This window comes from Lissotriton vulgaris, chromosome 7 (genome assembly GCF_964263255.1).
Source record: "Lissotriton vulgaris chromosome 7, aLisVul1.2, whole genome shotgun sequence".
Taxonomy (NCBI): Eukaryota; Metazoa; Chordata; class Amphibia; order Caudata; family Salamandridae; genus Lissotriton; species Lissotriton vulgaris.
In genome coordinates, this window is record NC_141695.1 from 1,464,011,716 (window position 1) to 1,464,027,288 (window position 15,573).

Consider the following 15,573-nt stretch of genomic DNA (forward strand, 5'->3'; position numbering starts at 1 on the left):
CTGACCCCATCCTGAATTCCCCTGGGTGTCTACTTTACAAAAATGTATAGGTTTGCTAGGTTTCCCTAAGTGCTGGCAGAGCTAGGGCTCAAAAACAAAAGGTAGTCTCTTTGTCCAAAGAGCGCAAGATTTCACTGGGAAATTGAGGTGCGACCACGTTGCGTTTTGCGCTGTTTCGTGTCGCAGCCACTATGCCTACCCACGCAAGTGAGGTACCATTGTTTTCGGGAGACCTGGGGGAACACTGGGTGGGTGGAAATTCGTTGATCCAAGCAGATTCCAGAACTTTCCTCCACAGAAATGTGAGGAAAATGTGTTTTTTTTGTCAAATTCGTAGGTTTGCAAGGGATTCTGGGTAACAAGACCTGGTGGTAGGCAGTCAAGTCACCCCATCCTGAATTCCCCTGGGTGTCTACTTTTCAAAAATGTATAGGTTTGCTAGGTTTCCCTAGGTGCCGGCAGAGCCAGGGTGCAAAAACTACAGGTAGGCACTTTGCTAAAAAAGGGTCAATTTGTAACAGCAAAATTTAGGTGTCACCACTTTGCATTTTGCGCCGTTTCCTGTCGCAGGCACAAGGGCGACCCACACAAGTGAGGTACCGTTTTTATCGGGAGACTTGGGGTAATTCAGATTTGTAAATCAACTGTTATTACCAATTGAGCTTTTGCGCATTTCTCCCTTTCAATGAAAGACATTGTGTAAAAAAATAATAATTTTGAAAAATGACCAATAATTCTCATGCTAGTATGAGTATTCCCAATTTTGAAAATTAGCAATAATATACTGTTTCTGAACTCTATATTTTGTACCCAATTCAGAAATACATAGGTGTCTTTCATACAGATTTTTCCATGTATACATTTTCCAAGACAAAGTGCTCTATACCCAGTAAATGAAAAAATACAATTGCAAGTTGCTGCTCAGTTTTTGGATCTGGGTTCGTCGGGTTCTTGGTGAAACTACAAGTCCTATATATCCCCACAACCAGAAAGGTCTAACGGATGTAACGGTATATTGCTTTCTAAGAGCTGTCAAAACTAGAAAAAGTTATAGGTGAAAACGTTGAGACAAAAGGCTGTTTTTTTCAACAAATTTTCAATTATTCCAATATTTAACTGTTAGTTTCTATAAAGAAACCTTCATGGATTTAGACAAATGACCCCTTTCTGAATTCAGAATTTTGTCTACTTTTTGAAAATGTACAGCTTTCTAGGATCCATTATTGCTTTCAAACTCATTTCTACCATTAACTGGAAGGAGGTGGAAAGCTCTAAAAATAGCAAAAATAGGCTATGTCCCAGAAAAATGCCAAAACTGTGTGAAAATGTCGGTTCTCTGACAAAAGACTGTCATTTCCTAAAAGCTGAGAAAATGGAGATTTTAGCCCCACAAACCCTTTTTTGATAACATTTTCAGGGAAAAACCCAGAGGCTTTCATTTGCAGGCCGTTTTTCCAATTTTTCTGAAAAAAACAAAAAAATCACTATATTTTGGTTAATTTCTGGGACCCCTCCAAGGTAATCCACAAACCCTGGGCACCTTTAGAATCCACATGATGTTGGAAGAAAAGGACGCAAATTTGGCGTGGATACCTTATGTGGTCAAAAAGTTACAAGGGCCTAAGCGCGCACTACCCCAAATCGCCAAAAAAGGGCTTAGCACAGGAGGGGAAAAGGCCTAGCAGCGAAGGGGTTAAGACAGTAATGCCCCTGTGATTAGCAATAATATACTCCCCGAACAGTGGGTGGCTCATTTCAAGGGCCTTTACAATCATAGCTGCGACACTGTGTCTGCAGGGGGTTGGGACGGGGTTCGGCTCGGTGAACTAGAATTTTCACTTCAAGAAATCCCCCAAGCGATCCAAGGCCTGACCCCTAAAAAAAGCACCGGGGCCTGATGGCACGCCACCAGATCGCTATCTAAGTAACATCGACCTTTGGGCCCCTATTATGACAAGGGTGCTAAACGCAGCTTTAAAATCTGGTCTTCCGCGATCTTGGTCTACTGCATTGATTGTCCCAATCTTCAAAAAATGGAGCAGGGACAATCCTCAATGCTATAGACCAATCTCGTTGATAGACGTGTCAGCCAAATTGCTGGGCAGGGCAGTCTTAAATCGCCTCATGGCCTGGACAGAAGAGCACCACATCATAGCAGATACCCAATATGGCTTTAGATCGGGTAAATCAACAAGCGATCAATGCCTTAACCTTTACTTATTAGTAGCAAAATACACAAAGGCTAGTAAAGGTACACTCTACATGGGTTTTATGGATCTGGCTGCGGCCTTTGATAATGTAAATAGGAGTAAACTTTGGGCCATGATGAGCCACCTGGGAATTGACCCCAGCCTTATCAACATTCTCAAGGAATTACATTGGAACACCACTGTCAAGGTCCGCTTTAGCATGGGGCGGAGCACTGATCCCTTCCCGTGCACCAGCAGAGTGAGGCAGGGATGTATCCTTGCCCCCTTCTTATTTTCTCTTTATATAAATGATTTGGAGAGAACACTGGTCGCCTTAAATGTGGATTGCCCCAAAGCAGGAAAGCGTCATATTCCGGTACTGCTGTACGCGGATGACGCGGTCCTGCTTGCTCGAACAGCTCTGAGTCTACAACATCTCGTTGGTGGGTTTGTGGAATTCATGGACAAATTAGATCTGTCCGTGAATCTGAACAAATCCTACGTGATGGTGGCGGGCAAGAAACCCTGCAGGAAATTTGTATTTAAAATAGGGTCCCTCACACTAGAAACTGTAAGTTCCTTTTCCTACTTGGGCCTTCTGTTTGACAGGGAGATAAAGTTCGACTTTTTAATTGAGGAAAGGTGTAGAAAGCTGGTTTCCGCAAACGGTGCAATACTCAATTTTGCCCGAAGGTTGGATCACTGGTCACCAGAGCAAGTAATGAATCTATACATAGCTCTAAGCACTGCAAAGGCTTTATATGGTGCAGAGGTCTGGGGCTTTAGGGATGCAAGACTTTTACAATTGGAGGAAGACAAATTCCTACGTAGGATCCTGAAGATACCACAGAGTACCCCAGCAGGAATTTTACACACTGAGCTTGGAATTCCATTTATCATAGACCAGGTGAAGGTGTGGCCTATTATGACATGGCTCAGAATTTGGGTGAACCCCGAAGCTGATCTAAGTAGGGTAATAGTTGGCGACTGCTTACAAAAAGAAGATTGCCTCCAAATTCCTTGGCTGAAGTATATCAAGGATACACTAGGAATCATCAATCAGTCGTCACTCTTTAGTGATCCGACTTCCATTACCACCTCATGCAGACACCAAATTAAAAAACAGCTACTAGAAAAATTTGAATTGCGAAAATTAAGCTCCGACTCAGCAAAAAGATTGGTTGTGGTACACCGTCTAGTGAGTAATGGAGAAGGTATGGAGACCTACTTATTTTTAATGTACAACCAGCAGGATAGATTTTTAATGTGTCGTTTTAGGCTCAATTTGTTACATAATATTTTAGCCTATCCATCATGTTTGACTTTAACAATTGAGCAGAAGGGAGCCTGCGGCTGCGACAATAGGTCTCCGCAAGACACCCATCATTTTGTACTTTTGTGTTCTTTTTATCGAACTCCCCGTCGTAGATTCGTTGTTGATATTTTAAAAGAGGCAAAACTCCGTCAAGCCAAGACTGCCCTACTCTTTTTGCAAAAGGCTAGTGATATGCATACCGGGGAACATCACTTACAACGCATTTTTTACAACGCACTACCATTACATCGCAACCATTACAACGCATATCATTACAACGCATTGCGCTGGGGGCGCTCTAGGATAGGGAATATATTTAATTTACTATCCAACACCTTCCCTGCTATCCACGGGGACTGGAGTTGGAATAGTAAATTAAATAATTCACTATCCAGCGCCTAAAAGCATTATGCGTTGTAATGGACTGCGTGGTAAAAACCGCGTTGTAAAGGCATGCGATGTAAAAGCATGCGTTGTAGTGACACCAATCCTGCATACCTTGTGCTCTATTATAAATTTTTTGAAAATAGTAGTAAGACTAAGAAACACAAGAGACTGAGCAATGATGTATATAATGTCATATGTTTTAAATGTTTTAACCCTCTTTTTTAATGATGTACGGTTCAGAAATGTAATTAATGTATTTTGTATAATGTATTTTTATGATGGTTTTTAATCATCGAAATAAAGATCTACTGAACTGAACTGAAGTGCTGGTGTAGAGCACCGGAAACCACTGGCTCAAATTAGGCACCTCCTCTTCATAAATCCGCCAGTGAACCCCAACCCTGACTTGCTGCCCCCCAGCTATCCCAGTACTAGGAAGGAACCAGGACTTCCAGTCATGCATCACCAGTCAGCCAAGGCATCTCAAGATCATTCTTGCAATGCAGTACACAAATTCCATCACTCAGCTCCATCAAGGCACCTCTTCCCTCTGTATCTGCATTTTACGATCAATATCAGTACTTTGGCCTAAAATGTTTTGACATTTGCCTTTCATTGAGAACAGCCAGAGTGGCACAGAGATTAAAAAATCTATGCCAGTGCCACTCAGCCCTGATCCCCCGCACCTGAGCTGTTTTTCAGCACTTTTTTTGTTTTTCAGGTTCCTTATGCAGCATAATGGATTAATGGATTTGGTAAATACAGCTCACCTTTCGGGATGTCCATCTACCTATATGAATTGAATGGCTTTATTAAGCGATATTGTTTGGATGGACATTTATATGAACAGTTTCACTTTCAGAGTCCAGGCTTCCTTCTGAAGAAGATCGTGGCTGAAAAGGCTGAACCCATCCGTGACCTTATTTCAGGGTCAAATTTATTTGGGGCGGTACTGAAGGGCTGAGGAATTCTTCAGTTTTAGACCTTGATCATGAGTAGGCTGTAAAATTTCAATCCCTGCAAACCCGTATCCTCGGTGACCAGATTTCCGAGATTCCTTCACCTCCAACATGTTCTTCAGATAAAGTTCAGCAGGTCGAATGTGCCAAAATGTACCAGGAGAAAAAATACTTGTTAATAAGGATACATGAAAAATTTGGTGCAGTAAGCGCCAAATTACTTATGGTATTATGCATTTTCGGAGTGCCAAATTAAACAAGCATTGGCATAGCCAATAGGTCTCGCCTTTGGGACCTTATAAGTATTTAGTTATGCAGTACAATATCCTTGGCGCAACAACATCAACCGTTGCATCGCTAAACACTTATAAGGTCCCAAAAGCGAGACCTATTGACTAATGCCTTGGTGGCTGTCTCTTGTGCAGTGTGAGCTAAGTAACTTGTCAGAGTAATCTTAACCAACATTGACGCCCAGCATAGGCTGGAGAACACATGTATGTGCACGGTAGCTCATTTATTTAAACGTTTTACTTCTTCTCAAAATTAGCAACAGAAATAAAAGAAAAGAAAAATACTCAACACGCAGTTTTGGAAATCTGAGATTGGCATGGCCCACCTGCTGCTGGATAAAAGGTCACTTTGCTCCTCATTCAATGTCCATTCTCCCCAACTCTCCTTTACGGTGTGTTCAAGGAGTAACATGAATAGTTGTGCTGGAGCACCTTAGTGCTCTAGGGAAGGCGCACTCTGCAGGCCGCACTCTGCAGTGATGAGTCCTGACAGATCTGCACTTGCGTGGGGGTGTGAGGGGCCAGGGATGCTCCTGGCTGCCAGTGCCGAAGTGATAAAGGATGAGGCACTCCACGACCAGGAAGAGCTCAACGGGCCCGGATATCAGAGGTACTGCACGTTATCACAGCGGGCCTTCCTCTCTCGCAGTTAGTCAATCCACGGGAGGTGGCGCACATGTGCAAGGGGGCACTCCTTCCTAGTTAACGCTCTTCACTCAGCAGAATGCCTGGGCACACAGCTGGGGTCATGGGAAGCCCTTGCTGCTCCATCAGTGAAGTCGAAATTTATCTCTGTGAATTAATAACCGAATGGTTTGCAAATAGAGAAGCTTTGAGAAGCCAGCAGCAGACTGTGTGAGATGGACGAGGCCGCCATTGTCCAGAGTCTGTTCTGCTACAGACAGTCAGGACACTGCTTTGGGAATTCATACTTCTGCACACCAGTATCAAGGTTTTCAGCTGATTATTGCCAGGCAACACATTTAAATCCCGAAATTTAAGTCCCAAATGACCCCCTTGGAAGACTTCCCTTCAAAGATGAACTGTCTGACGCAGAATTTGGCTCAGCAGTAGCAGAAAATGTAAACCAGAGTTAGCATACAGACCGGAGACCTAAGGCCTAGAGCCCGTAGCCACAGTGTGAAGGGAGGTACTTACAGAGAGGCCAGTCCCCATTGCCAGTGTGCCCCAGCAGAGGGGCGGGGAGGTTCCGCTCTGCAGTCAGTGTAAGGAGGAGCAAATAAAGAAGGACGAGCTCTGCAGTCATTAAATCACCGTAGCCATGTTCTGCATGATTGTAACGGGAAAGGAGCACCAAGGCAAGCCTGCTTGCAGGATGTTAAACAGACAAAAATACAACCTCCACTGTCAGTGCGACACAGGAGAGGCACGCAGAGGCCTGGGTCTTCACAGGTGCATCAAGGGAAAGCCCAACAGGCCTGACGGCAACCTCTGGGCCCAGCCGGGGGTGAGGGGAAGGAGAAGCAAGGGTTGCAGCACCTGGACTAGGAATGGCCGCTTTGATTCCAGGCTGAGCGCAAGCCCCCTCTTTTCCTTTCAAAGCATTAGGGCCCCTTTCCTGTGCACCCTTCTGAAGCTTACATACATGTATACCTATGGTAGATTGAAAGAAAAGGTGGTTGCTGCTGCAACACTTTGCAGAATAAAGTTATACATTCATAGCCAATTCTTGCAGTGAAACACTGGGTGAGTCACCCCTAATTACTCCCTTAATAGTACTTACTGTGCAGAACGTCTCCGCGTCACCTTTCTTCTTCTGACCTTTGTCACTGGATATCACGCTGCTTTTGTCGCTGCTGGTGGAATGTTCCTACAGTTAACCTGGCTCATGTGCTGTGTTGCGCGTTACCAGTGGCCCCTGGTGGCCACATGTGCGCACTGCACCTGACAGAAAGACCAAAGTATACAAAAAAACAAGCGCGCGGCAGAAGGGGGAGAGGAGGGGGCTGCACCATTCACTTGCGGGAACGATAATTGTTACCATATGGTGGCGCTCGCTCCCACAAGTGAATCGCCAGACATGCACCCGTTGCCATATGAGGCAATGGAACGCGTGCACTTGTTTGGCTGAAAAGCCGAAGCGATAGCAATAGGTCTTTTTGCCTATGCAGCGCATGCGCGCTGCGTAGGGGAAACCTAAAAACGGGATGTAATACCTCACTAAGCAGTGTCTGCATTTTTGGGCTGCAGAAAATGCATCACTCTCATCTGGTTATTCATAATTGTGGTGTTAGGATCCTTGTTTTTGCACGGCTAAGGTGAATTGCAAACTGCTACACAGCTATATGAGTAGATATGGAAATAACAAAATGGTCTTCGCTAGTAGTACAGATGAGGTACAGAAAGGAGGTGCCAAAGACAGGAAGGGTGCAGTCACGTACATAGTGCAAAGAGGGGTGATTTCTGTCGGCACAGAGCAGGCGCCTGTGGGGGGAGGGAAGGGGATCAGAGTAGGGCATAGGGTGACAGTGATCTACCAAGGGTGTGGCGTGTCCTTACAGAGACAATGAGAAAGAAACCAACAGGAAAACAGTTTGGTAGTAAAAGATTGCCATGATTAGGGTGCAAGGGGCTCCCCACAAGCTTAGGAGGACCTGATGGCAATTTCCCCTTCTACACTAATGGTAGCTATGCCCATGCAGGGTTGGCATAGGAGTAAAGGGTTGTTGCTGTCATTACCATAGTGGTAGTCTGGTAATTGAGAAGATGAATTGCAAATTACAACATTTACGTATAGGCGAACTGTCAGCCTCAGAATAGTTTCCAGAATTTGATCCTAGGAGAAAGGGGTCCCAAGTGGTGTTGGATGGAGGTGAGGCCCTAAAGAGAGGGCAGGGCTTGTGAGCACCTGTATATACCGAGTACGACAGTTGAGAACATTCACAAAGAGGTGAACAAAATAGCGTTTAAGGTTACTTCAATCTGTAAATCATTGTGGATATCCTGCACCCAATGGATCCCTTTCCCTGCCCCAACCGAAACAGAGATATGTTTGGATGTTTTTCACATTATGTTGCACACTTGCTGGAAGCCCTACACCCACATGTGTCCCAATGCGGTTTGAAACCAATATAGTAATATATTCTGATCACAAATAGCTCTTGTTGCTCCATCAATTTGTGGAAGGTTAAAGCTAATACAAATCGGTGCAGCAAATAGCACACAGTAGGGAATAGCATCAATGGAGCAAGCAAAGCACAACGCACACTGGCAACAAATGTGACTATATGGGCGTTTCCATTATTCCAAAAGCTATAATCCTGCCATGGACTAACACCCACGCCACGTTCACTAACACCGCACTTAGAACTGAGGAAGATCCGCCATTCAGGCAGAATTTTGAGACTGTATATTCCCCCTGCCGATGTACATATCAGCAGATCTTGATTCTGTGATTCAGAATCTGTCATTTGCCCGGAATGATGGCACTTTTTGCATCAAAAAGATGAATCCAGGAAACCTTACTATCTCAAAATGATATGGGTGCAACACAATTATAACACAAGTATTTGTAGAGTGGACATTTCTACATTTACCAGCCATAGGAAAAAAGCACATTTGCCTTGACCAAACCCATGAAAAGATCACTGACAAATTGAGGCAATTGTTGGGGTAAAGAAATACTCGCCACCATCGTTTTCAGGTGGCTCAAATGCCTGTTCCTGTTGAGGTTTTTCCGTTGCAGCAGGGGATGCTGTAGGGCTCAGCGCTTAGCCCTACCTCAGTCAATCTTTATATTCACCTTCTAGCTGATATCATCAAGCATTATGACTTTAACATCATGTCATAAGCTGATGATACGCAACTTATTATCACCCTGCCACATGGGTGAAGGAGACGCTGCAGATCTGTTAACATCCTGCCTGTCAGAACTAGCTGAGTGGATGGACCATAGTTATCTTAAGCTGAGTGCAGGGAAAACAGAGGTTCTTATGTTAGGGAAGCAACCCTCAATCTGGTCCTCTGCTTGGTGGCCCGATTTATTGGGGTGACTACTGGACCCTAACCTGAAAGTCCAGAACCTCGGCATCTGGTTTGAAGCTGAACATCTGTTTGACAGACAGATTACGTGTCTAGCGGGGAAAAGTTTTGGAATTTCGAAGACCCTGAAAAAATTCCTAGGACGCTGCCCAGAGGCGGTGAGAAAGTCAATGGTCCAGGCCTTGGTAATGTCCAGAATTGACTACTGCAATGTGCTGTATCTGGGAGTCTCACAGTCAAGATTGACAAGACTGTAGATGGTGCAGAATGCGGCAGCTCAGCTGCTTCTTAACTTCCAGAGGCGGTCAGCTATTGGTCCAACTCCTGCGAAGCTCCACTGGCTGCCTCTGAGTAAAAGAGTGTCCTTTAAAGCTTTGTGTTTCTGTTATCGAATTCTGAATGGAAAAGGGCCTAGGTACCGGCACACTCTTGTTAAACTGTCTGTACCCAGCAGAAGTCTTAGGTCTGCAGAAGCATCTATAGCTGTGATCCCTACAGTAAAAAGAGCACAAATGGGAGGCTGCTCAGTCACCCTCTTAACCTCCAAGATATTGAACACTATGCCTCTGGCACTTAGACAGGAAAAGACCGAATTGGCTTCCACAAGAAACTTAAAACCTGGTTTTTAGACTGTCTTAAAAAGGCCAGAGTTTTGAGCACCTTCATCGGCTTGTATCTGAGAATAAACTTTTAATACAGGGGCACTTCGGTTTGAAGTAACCAGGTGCTTTATAAATTAATTAACATAACATATGGTTGGTGAAAAGGTGACATGCTTCAGAGCACACCACACAAATGCAAACAAAAGCGGGAGTCACAAAATACACAGGTCCTTATACTGAGCAAAGAGTGACAACAGCTGAGGTTAGAGGAGGACCGGAACATTGGGCTAGAGGAGGACCGGAACATTAGGAAGCCTGTGTGATTGGTCTGGAATGTTCTATTATAAGTATGGCTTCCAGTTTTCTGTTTTTACAGATTTTTACAGATAAACACAGAGAGAAATCAATGTTCTTCCTGTCTGTATTTATTTTCTTTAAAAATGAAAAAATACAGAAAATTTGACTTCTTTTGAATGCCTTTCCATACTGTCCTTCATGAATTCCAGGTGAACAGCTGAGCAGATAGATATCATGGGGAGTTCAAAAATAGGATAAGGTTTTATTAAATAACAACATATGTGAACCTCTATTTGTATTATAATGCTAATATTTTTCTCTGGGTGTATTGTTATGTTAAATTTGGCTGCCTAATTTACTAAAGCATGACAGGTGTCAACATATGAGTGCATATTTAATATTTAGATACATGTGGAAATATACCATATTACAACTTCATTTATTCACAGAACAGAAAATAAATATGGACAAGTACTGATAAGTTGACCAAAAAATAAATCTGAGGAAATACAGAGGGAAATGGTAAAAAAATATATACCATAAAACTGAAAGCCCTAATTTATAAATCTCTTATATAGAGTTAAATCACTGAACTCGCAGCCCTCCTGTTACAGCTGATGTCCTTCTGAATGTTCTTAATTTACCTTCATTTGAACGATAAAAGAATAAGTCTGCCCCACCAAAATTTAAACCAGTGACCCAAGAATTGAACAATATTCCCTGCACAAAGCCCATTTAGCCGTGGCACCCGATCTCTGAAAGCTTCCTGAAGGCAGTGCCGGATTTCAGCTGCATCTGTTTCTCATAAAGAATAATGTGTCCATGCAAAATGGGAATAAATGTGTTTTCCATTGACCGAGGCCAGGTTGGAATACTTGAGTGCTATAAAATCTGGGACTCAAGTCAGCAGTAGTTGCAGGTTCCTCCTGCACAATACAGATCTTCATATGTATGGCAGGTGCAAAGGGATGGAGGGGTTGTCATTCACCACCTGCTCCATCTTTTTCTGTACATATGTACAGAAATAGTGATTTATCTCTGAACCCAGCTTCGTGACATTGGTAGGAAAGTGACTGCGGATGCACCACTGAGCTGCATTCCAGGGGCAGAGTAAGGGAGGATAAGGGTTAGCTGGGGCCATGCCTTCCCAAATACCAGCCTTCCGTGCCTTTTCAGCCAAGCACATGGAACTCAGAGTTATCCGTGTGCTCCTGCCAGCTGCAGGCCCACGGCCCTCCCGCTGGCCCTATGCCAAGTGAAATGTCAATTGATGCCAATGCTGTGGTTGTCAATCCAATCTGAGGCCCATCAGACTATGGGGTATATTCACAAGAACGTGTGTTAAACAGCACCAAAAAATGCTAATGCAACTTTACACATCGCAGCCCATCGCAGGAAAATAATCCAGTGTCAACATGGAATTCACAACACAGCGGTATCATGTGATAGTCCGCTGAAAATGCAGCAATGTCCGCAATACAACCACCGCAACGGAGATAAAAACACGAACCTCAATGCGAAAAAACATGCGATGGGCCAAAGTGCGATGAGAAAATCAGCGATAAGCAGTGCCCGGCCTGCAATACACTCATGGCAGGTGGGAATAATCAACATAAAAGTAGAAAAAACACTCAAACACAAACTGACCAACACGCAACACCATGGAGGCAGCGGGAGCAGGCGCAGAGGTCGAGTGCAACCACACAAGCACCCCAGATGACCAGCCTGGGACCTCGGTGACAGGGAAGGACAAGGACAAGAAGAAGAGGAAGATAAAGTTCAGTGCGCAGAAAAACAGGATCCTAGTCACAGAGGTGATGGAACACCATCAACAACTGTTCGTCACCTCCAACGTATCATTTGGCACCAAAAATGTAATATGGCGGAACATCCTGGACAAGGTGAATGCCGTTGGAGAGCACCATAGGTCAATGGACAGGCCAAGAGGCGATGGACTGACATCAAGCGCAAGACCAAGGATAAACTCGCAGTCAATCAGAAGGCAGCAATGCAAACTGGAGGTGGGAGCCCAGTGCCACAGCTCGTGCAGGATGACATGGAGGAGCTGGTGTCGACAGTCATCAGTGTGGAGACTGTGGCCGGAGTAGGGGGACCGGACACTGCTCAACAGGACACAGCACAACTGCAACAGGGTGAGTGACCACCAGATACTGTGGTGATGGGTGGAGTTGGCCACAATGGCACACATGCACAATCAAGCAGAGCACAGTACACACCCACAATGACTCTGGGTCATGGCCCTGATCTACAGACTGTCACAATGTAAAATGCCATGCTGTCTGAATGTCAACATGTACCATGTGGCTACATACATGTGGGCACATTGTAATACACCATCTCCCCTTCACATTGCAGGGGCACTGTCAACACCTCCTGCAGAGCAGTCCCAGCCACTCTTCACTGATGATGAGGACAACCCCAGCATCGACACCCAAGCCCTTCAAGACATCCTTGACATCATCGGCAACTCACCTCCAGGATCAGGGCAGCCCAACTGCATCGAGGAGACACCACCCACTACCCAAATCACCCAGCAGGAGGCACCCACAGCCCCAGCAGTTCCCCAAGACCCCCAAGAACAACACATGGCCTTCCAAAGCTGTGTGCTGGAAGGCCAGAGGGAGACGGTTGAGCAGGTGTGGGTGGGGTTCAGCATCATGGCTACCAAATTGGACGCGATCCATGGGTGTCTAGGTCCCATGAGGGACCAGCTTTCTCCCTTCTCTCTCTCTAACTCTCTCTCCCTTCCCTCTCTCTCTCTCTCTACCTTCCTTTCCTTCCTTCTCTTTCTCTCTCTGACTTACTTTCCTTCTCTGTGTCTCTGTGTCTCACTCCTCTGATGTGTGCATGACACACGTCCTGATTTTGTGCTTTATTTTCCAGGCTGTGACGTCGAGATTGTCGCTGCCGGACCAAACAGGAGTCTTCCGCTTTGGTGTTTTGTGTTGTATTTTAATAACGTTTTTGGTTGTTACTTCAGTTGTGTGTGACTGTTTCTCGTTCTTCTGGCCGCACATGTGTGTATTTATTTTGGCAATGTACGTCATCATGCTTTTTTGTGGCTCTTGTGTCATGCACGGTATATGTATGTCCGGGGGGGGGAGGGCGTGGGGGTGGTGGCGGGGGATGATGTGGCCATAATGGGTATCGGAGCTGCATGATCATTGTCTCCATGGCATCTGTGGGTCTGCAGGTGTGGCTCTTGGCTGGGCTCCCTTTCATGCTGTGGGTAGTCGTCCTGCTTAGCACCAGCAAAAGGCAGGTGTTAAATCCCTGGTGCTATTGCAGCTTATTGCCTGTTTTTGTCTCGCATCGCAGATCTGGCATTTTGTTGTGATTGTGGTGTTGTGGTTTTTTCGTGTGTTTTTGCACGGGAACGCCTACTCTGCATCTCATTAGGGTTAGTTGGTGGTGTCTACTGTTGAGATAAACTTTGGGGCAGTTATCGCAGGAATACTGGTGATATCTGCAGTTTGCATCAGCTTGTGAATTGGATGTTAAATCTATCTCCCCTTTTGATGCGTTAAGGTGGGGATAAATCCTTGTGAACATCCCCCTAAGTGTTTGACCTGCCAGCTAAACGAGAGCTGAAGTGCGACAACAATTCAGCTCCACTTCCCTCCTTGGACTGGCTGTATGTTCAAGAAGGCACATAGACAATCCAAGCACTGATTTGGTGCACACAGAATAGCCCCTAAGGGCTTCCTTTTCCTTATTTAATCTATACATTTATATATTTCAGTGTTTTGCGTCTATCTATCGATTTACTGAAAAATCCAAAGGGTAAAGGAACGTTACAGTTAAGTAAAAATGGGAGTTAAAACACAACATTGCAAATTAACAAAACCACTGAAATTTACCAGTTATAGTTATCTCAAGTAATTATAACTGTAATGGTAAGCTTTGTATATTCTCCATGTTATGCCTATTTTCTTTATAGAATGTGGAATTAAGTGTGTGTAACGTTCTGATGCTGGGAATGTCCAGCTGTAGATTCTTGGCAGTTGAGCTAGAGCTATTTGTGGCTGAGGTTTAATAAACTATACCTCACGTAATTTCATCCTTTGTTCTTAATTATTTCAGTGGTAAACACCACATTAATTTGGCGACGATCGAGAGTGAACCCTTCCTACCTCAACACGAAGCCTGCTCGTCTATCTCATCACTCCTCCAGTGGCCGATTTATTTTGATGGAAGCGTAGTCTGCCCAGCGGCTGATACTTCATATTTAACTTCAAAAAGAAAATAACACGGTGAGGAGTGTGGTGGGAGGCCTTAGAAGGGCTTTACTGGACTTTATTTGGAAAAGTCGGGAGAATTCGTCCCAACCGCTTTGCGTGCCAGTGACGTTGTCTTTACTCGCGTGTGCGTTTCACCAGGAACGGTGGAGTTTCGTTTAGTATTAGCGTATGCGTGTCAGTGACGCGCTACGCTAGCATCTGCTTGTCAACCATTCAGACAGTGACGCGCTACGCTAGGATCTGTTTGTCAACCATTGTGACGCACAACGCTTTACACAAGAGAAAAGAAAAGTCAACTTACACAGAAAAAAAAGACAACGTTCTCTGCGTAACAGTGGCCCATTCTTTGTTCTGAAAGGGCATAATATCGGCGATGATTTGCTAGGAGGCTGTCATTCACTGTTCTCCTTTTAATATAACATTCTTGTATTATGCAGCTCATTAGAAGAATTTTGTTGCACGCATTGTGAGCGGACAATTAAGAGCTCCAAGGCCAATAGAGATAAAATCTTAAAAAATGATCTCTAAATCTTAAAAAATAATATTATTCTTTATATTCAAGGAGAAGAAGTGTTAAAAAAAAACATTTACGTTTAAAAAAAAGGGAAAAACAAAAGAAAATGCAAAATGTAACTCAGCCAGCATTTTTTCTAACGAGTCCAGGAGAGCCTAATGTAAAATGGCAGAAATGGAAGAAAATATTTGCTAACTATGCAAGAGTGTGTGGAACGAACTTAAATGCTGAAAGGAAACATTCATTATTACTCCATTGTTTGGGAGGTGAAGGTCAGGATGTATTAGAACATTTACCGGAACTAAGTGCGTCTGAACAAAGGAACTTAAATGAATATGAAATAGCAATTGAACAATTGGATAGACATTATCTTCCCAGATTGAGTACTATAATGGAAAGATACCATTTTGGTTTGAGAGGTCAGGAAAAAGATGAATCTGTGGAGGACTATGTCTCTGCATTAAGGAAGTTGGCCTCTTCTTGTAAATTTGGTCAGACGTTGGAAGAAAGAATAAGAGACCAGTTCGTTTTAAAATGTGCACTTGACAGTATCCGGAAAGAACCTTGGTTAAAGGATGAACCTCCATTGGAAGAAGCTTTAGTTATTGCAAAACAAGTTGAGCACATGACTAAATGTGTAGACGAATTGAAAGGGGAAAAAGAAAAGGCGACGGACTCAGAAAATAAAAGTGAATTAAAAGTTGAGGAAGTAATTTGTCAAGTAAAAAAAAGAAGACAAAGTAACTATAGATAAAA